The sequence below is a fragment of the Portunus trituberculatus genome, chromosome 26 (genome assembly GCF_017591435.1).
Source record: "Portunus trituberculatus isolate SZX2019 chromosome 26, ASM1759143v1, whole genome shotgun sequence".
Taxonomy (NCBI): domain Eukaryota; kingdom Metazoa; phylum Arthropoda; class Malacostraca; order Decapoda; family Portunidae; genus Portunus; species Portunus trituberculatus.
The window spans coordinates 4376208-4384113 of NC_059280.1; positions in this window are offsets into that span (position 1 = coordinate 4376208).

A 7906-nucleotide genomic window follows, 5' to 3' on the forward strand; every position below is an offset into this window, starting at 1 on the left:
TGCTGTTTTAATGTTGAGATAATTGTCATTCTCTCTCTCTCTCTCTCTCTCTCTCTCTCTCTCAGCAATTTAGGCAGGAATTTCATTTTTTTGTAATAAAGACGAAGAAATCATGGTTATTTTTATTATTCCTACAGGTCTCACCCCCACCCCCTCTCTCTCTCTCTCTCTCTCTCTCTCTCTCTCTCTCTCTCTCTCTCTCTCTCTCTCTCTCTCTCTCAGTATTTACAAACATTGGCGCTCAAATACCTCGTCAAGTTGTACCCACAATGCTGTTCTACATTTTTCTCTCCTTGTTTTGCTTTTAAGACTCAAAATATTATGCATTCCTCTTAAGTGTGACCCAATGTTGTTTAGCACTGCCTGGTGTTGGAGGGGCTGGCGGAGGAGCGGTGTCTGTGAAGTCTGGGGTGGGGGAGGTGATGGGCAGTGCTGTGAAGGGGCAGGGGTGGTGGTGGTGGAGGGCCAGAGTGTGTGTGTGTGTGTGTGGTTAGCTGTATATAAATAGCAAGATCGATTATTACTATTATTATTATTATTGTTGTTTTATTGCTTTTACTACTACTACTACTACTACCACCACCACTACTACTACTGCTGCTGCCATCGTTACTACCACTTTTATCACTATTATTATTGTTAGTAGTAGTAGTAGTAGAAGTAATAGTACCATTATTAATTGTATTTTTCGGTAATAACTGTCACTGCCTTCCCCCCTCTCTCTCTCTCTCTCTCTCTCTCTCTCTCTCTCTCTCACGACCATTCGCCAATTCTCTCTCTTTAAACATAATTAGATATTTTTCTCTCGTCATTTCACTATTTATTTATTTTCTTACAAGGTTCCTTAATATTTGTTTATTCATTAGAGAGAGAGAGAGAGAGAGGGGGCACTCCTTTACCCCCACACCTCCCCTCTCCCTCCCTCCCTCTCTATATCTCCATTGACTTGCGCAGAGGAGGAGGAGGAGGAGGAGGAGGATAAAGAAGAGGAAGAAGAGGAGGAGCTTACACAGTGCCTCTCCACCACGTACACAGGTTACCTCTCCCTCTCACTCACTCGCTCACTTACTCCCTCTCAATGTGTACGTGGGGACAATAGCTTAGAGAGAGAGAGAGAGAGAGAGAACTGATAAGATACAATAAAAGTGATAGAAAGGAAAGACGAGACGAAGGAAAGGAGGAAGGAGAAGAAGAATAAAGAGTGGAGATAAGAAGGAACAGAGAAAGAAGAAGAGAAGGAAGGAATTAGACGGAGAGAGAGAGAGAGAGAGAGATAAAAACAGGTGGAAAGGTGAGAAAATAAAGATTGGAAGAGGAAATAGATGAAAAGAACAGGTAGAAGGAAATAAAACGAGAAGAAACAGAGGAAGAGGAGATAAATAGGGAGAGAAGTGATAGAACAAGGGAACAAAAGAAGAAATAATAAGAAAAAACAAAAATAAAATAGTGGAAAGACAAGAAAAATACAAATAAAAGAAGAAAAAATAGAGGAAGACGAAGAAAATAATTAACACACAAACACACACAAACACACGAACACACAAACACCACCCTTAAGCCCATTTTCTCGTCACCAAACTCAGCCTAACAATGGTGCGTGGGTGCGGGCGCGCGAGCAAGACCACACCCACCTCTCCCCTGGCCCCCACCCCCTCCCTCACCCCCACGGCGCCCACCAGAGGAAGCTGCGTCAGGTAAGCGCCCATTGAAACTATTAGCTAATGGGTTTGTGTCTATTCATTCATTTGTTTTGTCTGTTTTATTGTTTATTTTTGTGTATTTATTTATATTTATCCATTATTTTCTATATTTCTGTCATTATTCCGTCTATCTGTGTCTCCATTTACCCATTTCTGTCATTATTCTTTTTTTTCTATCTTGTTTTATCACTACACCCATTAACACTCATACCAACCCATTAATCCATTATTTTAACCCATTAAATTTGACTATCATTGAAAAAAAAACCCATTAACTTGGCCATATTCACCCATTTATCTATTAACAGTACCCATTATTCTATTTATTTATTTATTTATCCTATTTCCTATCTTTATCCATTTCTGTCATTATTCCGTCTATCTGTGTCTCCATTTACCCATTTCTGTAATTATTCTTTTTTTTTCTATCTTGTTTTATCACTACACCCATTAACACTCATCCCAACCCATTAATCCATTATTCTAACCTAATAAATTTGACCATTATTAAAAAAAAACACATTAACTTGGCCATATTCACCCATTTATCTATTAACAGTACCCATTATTCTATTTATTTATTTATCTATTTATTTATTTATTTGTTTATCATTATTTTATCCATATTTCTCTCTGTTATCCTATTTTATCTCCATTTCTTCTCTTTCTCTATTTATTTTCGTCTATTTCTTTCATTATTTCGTTCATTTATTTCTCTATTTATCCATTTTTTCCTCATTTATTCCTGTTTATCATTATTTTATCCATATTTCTCTCTGTTATCCTATTTTATCTCCATTCCTCCTCTTTCTCTATTTATTTTCGTCTATTTCTTTCATTATTTCGTTCATTTATTTCTCTATTTATCCATTTTTCCTCATTTATTCCTGTTTATCATTATTTTCTCCATATTTCTCTCTGTTATCCTATTTTATCTCCATTTCTCCTCTTTCTCTATTTATTTTCGTCTATTTCTTTCATTATTTCATTCTATTTATCCATTTTTCCTCATTTATTCCTGTTTATCATTATTTTCTCCATATATCTCTCTGTTATCCATATTATCCCTTATTATATACTTTCTCCTTTATCCTAATCTCTCTTATTCATATATTTACTCTATTTTTACCCATTTTTGGCCATATCTCCCCATTAGATCCATTATTTTAACGCTATACTCACGATTTATTAATAATTTTCACGCCAAACCCATTATTTTTACATTTTTGCTCATATTTCTCTATTAAACCTATTATTTTGACAGTTTTGCTTATATTTCTCCATTAAACCCATTATTTTTTTACAGTTTTGCTTATATTTCTCCATTAAACCCATTATTTTCACGTCAAACCCATTATTTTTCCATTTTTTCTCATATTTCTTCTTTAAACCCATTATTTTTTTTAGAATTGCTTATATATCTCCATTAAACCCATTGTTTATTAGTTTTGCTTATATTTCTCCATTAAACCCATTATTTTCACGTCAAACCCATTATTTTTCCATTTGTTCTCATATTTCTTCATTAGACCCATTATTTTTTACAGTTTTGCTTATATTTCTCCATTAAACCCATTATTTTCACGTCAAACACATTATTTTTTCCATTTTTGCTTATATTTCTCCATTAAACCCATTATTTTTTTAGTTTTGCTTATATTTCTCCATTAATCCTGTTATTTTCACGTCAAACCCATTATTTTTCCATTTTTGCTTATATTTCTCCATTAAACCCATATTTTTTTAGTTTTGCTTATATTTTTAAATTAAACCCATTACTTTCACGTCAAACCCATTATTTTTTCCATTTTTGCTTATATTTCTCCATTAAACCCATTATTTTTTTAGTTTTGCTTATATTTCTCCATTAATCCTGTTATTTTCACGTCAAACCCATTATTTTTCCATTTTTGCTTATATTTCTCCATTAAACCCATATTTTGTTTAGTTTTGCTTATATTTTTAAATTAAACCCATTACTTTCACGTCAAACCCATTATTTTTCCATTTTTGCCTATATATCATTAAACCCATCATTTTTTCCAGTTTTGCTTAGATTTCTCCATTAAACCCATTATTTTCACGTCAAATCCATTATTTTTCCCATTTTTGCTTATATTTCTCCATTAAACCCATTATTTTTTAGTTTTGCTTATATTTCGCCATTAAACCCATTATTTTTGAAAGTTTTGCTTATATTTCTCCATTAAACCCATTATTTTTGAGTTTTGCTTATATTTCGCCATTAAACCCATGATTTTCATGTCAAACCCATATTTTTCTATTTTTGCTTATATTTCTCCATTAAACCCATTATCTTTGACAGTTTTGCTTATATTTTCCATTAAATCAATTATTTTCACGACAAAACCCATTATTTTTCCATTGTTGCTTGTATATCTGCATTAAACCCATTATTTCACGTCAAATCTATTATTTTTCCATTTTTGCTTATATATATATATATATATATATATATATATATATATATATATATATATATATATATATATATATATTTATTTATTTATCTATTTATTTATTTATTTTATTTTATTTTATTTTTATTTCTACCAATTGGGGTTTTCACGGGAGTTTGTGGGGTAAAGGGGATACTTTTCGTGGCACCTCCTATCTCAAAGCTCACCCGCTAGGAAACCGTTGTCCCGAGTGAGGAAGCCCAACCTACACTCGGACCGTGGACAGGATTCGAACCCGTGCGCTTGGAGACCCTCGGACCCCAAAGTACGCATGGTTCCACTGTACCACGGCGGCCCCCAAAAATTTCTCCATTAAACTCATTATTTTCACGCTAAATTCATTATTTTTTAAGTTTTTGCTTGTATATCTCCATTAAACCTATTATTTTCACACTAAACACATTATTTTTTACATTTTTGCTTATATTTTCCATTAGACATTATTTTTTTTCTATTTTTGGTTATATATCTCCATTAAACCCATTTTATTCAAGCCAAATGTATTAATTCTGACTTAATTTTGCCTATATTTCCCCATTAAACTCATTATTTTCACGCCAAATCTATTATTTTTGCCATTTTTTGTGATATCACACCATTTATCTGTCATTTTCACGCCAAACCCATTAACTTTCGACATTTTACCTAAATATCCCCATTTACCCATTATTTTCACGCCAAACCTATTACTGTTGATATCACACGATTTATTATAATTTTCACGCCAAAAACCATTATTTTTTTCCATTTTTTCCTATATCTTTCCATTAAACCCATTACTTTCACCCAATACGCATTAGTTTTGCCCTTTTACAGATATCATACTATTTGTCTATCATTCTCACTCAAAACCCATTATTTTTATTAATTTAAATTCATAACATCCATTATCCATTATTTTTCTTCCTAAAAACCCATTATTTTTACTTATTTTACCTATAATAGTCTATTTGCCCATTAATTTCAACCTAGACCCATTATCTTCACGAATTCTACCCATTTTAATCCATTTCGTCATCATTTCCACCCAAAGCCCATTATATTTGCCTATTTATTCTCATATCATCCCATTTATCCATTATCTTGAGTAAAACCTGTAATTTTTACCCATTTTTACCCATATCACAACTATTATCCATTATTTTGACCCATTCACCTATTTCCATAACCCATACACCCATTAAGACCCAGACCGACTCATTATTCCATTATTTTAACCCCATAAATTTGACCATTACTGAAAAACCCATTAACTTGGCCATATTCACCCATTTACCTATTAACTATACCCATAATGCCATTATTTTCATGTCATTTTCATCTTTGCCCATTATTTTTACCCATTTATCTATTTCTATTATCCAAACACCCATTATCTTAAACTGTTTTCCTTAATTATTATCCTAACCCATTAATCTAACCCAAAACCCATTGATATTCTCCATTTTCACCAATATTAACTCATTTACCCATTATCTTAACTAATACACACTCATAATGCTCCATAATTCACCCATTAACATAATCTAAGTCTCAAAAACCTATTATTTTTCTTTGCTTTTTAGATAATAACACCCATTAGTTCACCATTAGCTTGATTCTCCTTGCCAGACCCATTAATTCGTGTGTTTTAGTGGCTCTAGCTCAAAACCCATTATTTCAACATCCAGTTTATTTTCATTTTATACCCATTTACCCATTACATCCACATTTCATGTATTTTTTACCCATTACGTCTATTTTTCGAGTTTTATCCATTAATTCTACGTCTTTTATTTTGTGTTCCCCCATTACTTCCATGATTCGCCCATTATAATCTAGTTAACCATTATTTCAATACTTTATAATCTGTAAACCCATTAAGTCTATTTTAACACAATTCTCATCATCCATTACTTTTTCCTCTCATCTATACATTAATGATATAGTTACCCATTAGTTTAAACCCATCCATGTAACTTGAACCCATTAGAAACCCATTAAGCATATTTTTCACGAATATTATCTAGCTCCTATCAATTTACCCATTATTTGAAACCCATTAAAATCGTTACCCATAGAACCCCCATTGACCTATTCAGATACACTCACCCATTATTTTTCAGATAGTTCTTATCCCCATTATTTCCTCCCATCACACATAGATCAGTTTTCATTAATCTACCCATTATTTCAAGGACATTAATCTCAAACTCATGGTTATACACACACGCATCCATTAATAGTTTTTCAACCCATTATTTTGAAGTATTTCTTATGTTTACTACCATTACTTTGCTTCCCATTAGTGTATTTCATCTTACATAACTATTACATTCCATTATTCATTCTAAAACCAGATATTTTTTTATATATATATTTTTTCTTCCATTTTTTTTTTCCATTAATCTTAGTATTTTATTAGTGTTATTATTATTATTATCATCTTAGCCCATTAGGTATCACGTCCACCCATTAATGGCATCCTAACCACACTATTATCATTGTTACTGTATTAATTTTATTTGCATCATTTTTGTTGTCTCTATTCAATCTCTTTCTCTATCAGTCTTTATAACGAATTCATTATAATATCGTATTTTTCGTCGCTATTTTTGTCATCTACGTGTTATTCTTACCCATGTGGCAGTTTTAGTACTTTTATTTCTTGTTTATTGAAGATTTTAATGTTCACCAAAGTTTATATAGAAGTCTTTAAAACATATTGACTTTTTTTTTCGTCTTTTCCTCCTCTTCTTAACAAATTCACAATAACCTCGTGTTTTTGCTATTATTTCTCCTATTCACGTCTTGTTTTCCTGTGTAGCTTCTTCTGTTCTCTTATTTTGACCTGTTGAAGGCATTATATTAAGTCTAACCTGAATTAATTAGATATATAATCTTTTCCATCTTTTCCTGCTCTCCTTCTTAACAAATTCGCAATAATCTCGTGTTTTTACTATTTTTTCTCCTATTCACGTCTTGTTTTCCTGTGTAGCTTCTTCTGTTCTCTTATTTTGACCTACTGAAGGCATTATATTAAGTCTTTACCCTGAGTTTTCACCTTATCCTGCTCTCCTTAACAAATTCGCAATAACCTCGTGTTTTTATTATTATTTCACCCATTCACGTCTTGTTTTCCTGTGTAGCTTCTTCTGTTCTCTTATTTTGACCTATTGAAGGCATTATATTAAGTCTTTACCCTGAGTTTTCACCTCTTCCTGCTCTCCTTCTTAACAAATTCACAATAATCTCGTGTTTTTATTATTATTTCACCCATTCACGTCTTGTTTTCCTGTGTAGCTTCTTCTGTCCTCTTATTTTGACCTATTGAAGGCATTATATTAAGTCTTTACCCTGAATTAATTAGATATATAGTCTTTTCCATCTTTTCCTGCTCTCCTCCTTAACAAATTCGCAATAATCTCGTGTTTTTATTATTATTTCTCCTATTCACGTCTTGTTTTCCTGTGTAGCTTCTTCTGTCCTCTTATTTTGACCTACTTGAATGCGCCATACTAACCTAAATTAATGTAAAACGTCAATAAAATACAATAGTTTCCTCATATATCTCTTCATTCTTTCCCTCTTCCATCTCTTCCTCTCTCACCACTACAAGACTGTCAATTTCCTGTGTTTCTACTATTATTTATCTTATTTACGGCTGTTTTTCCTGTGTGATCTTTAGTGCACTCTTATTTTGACCCTGTGAGGTTGTTGCATTCCTCTTAAATCACACAGAAACTT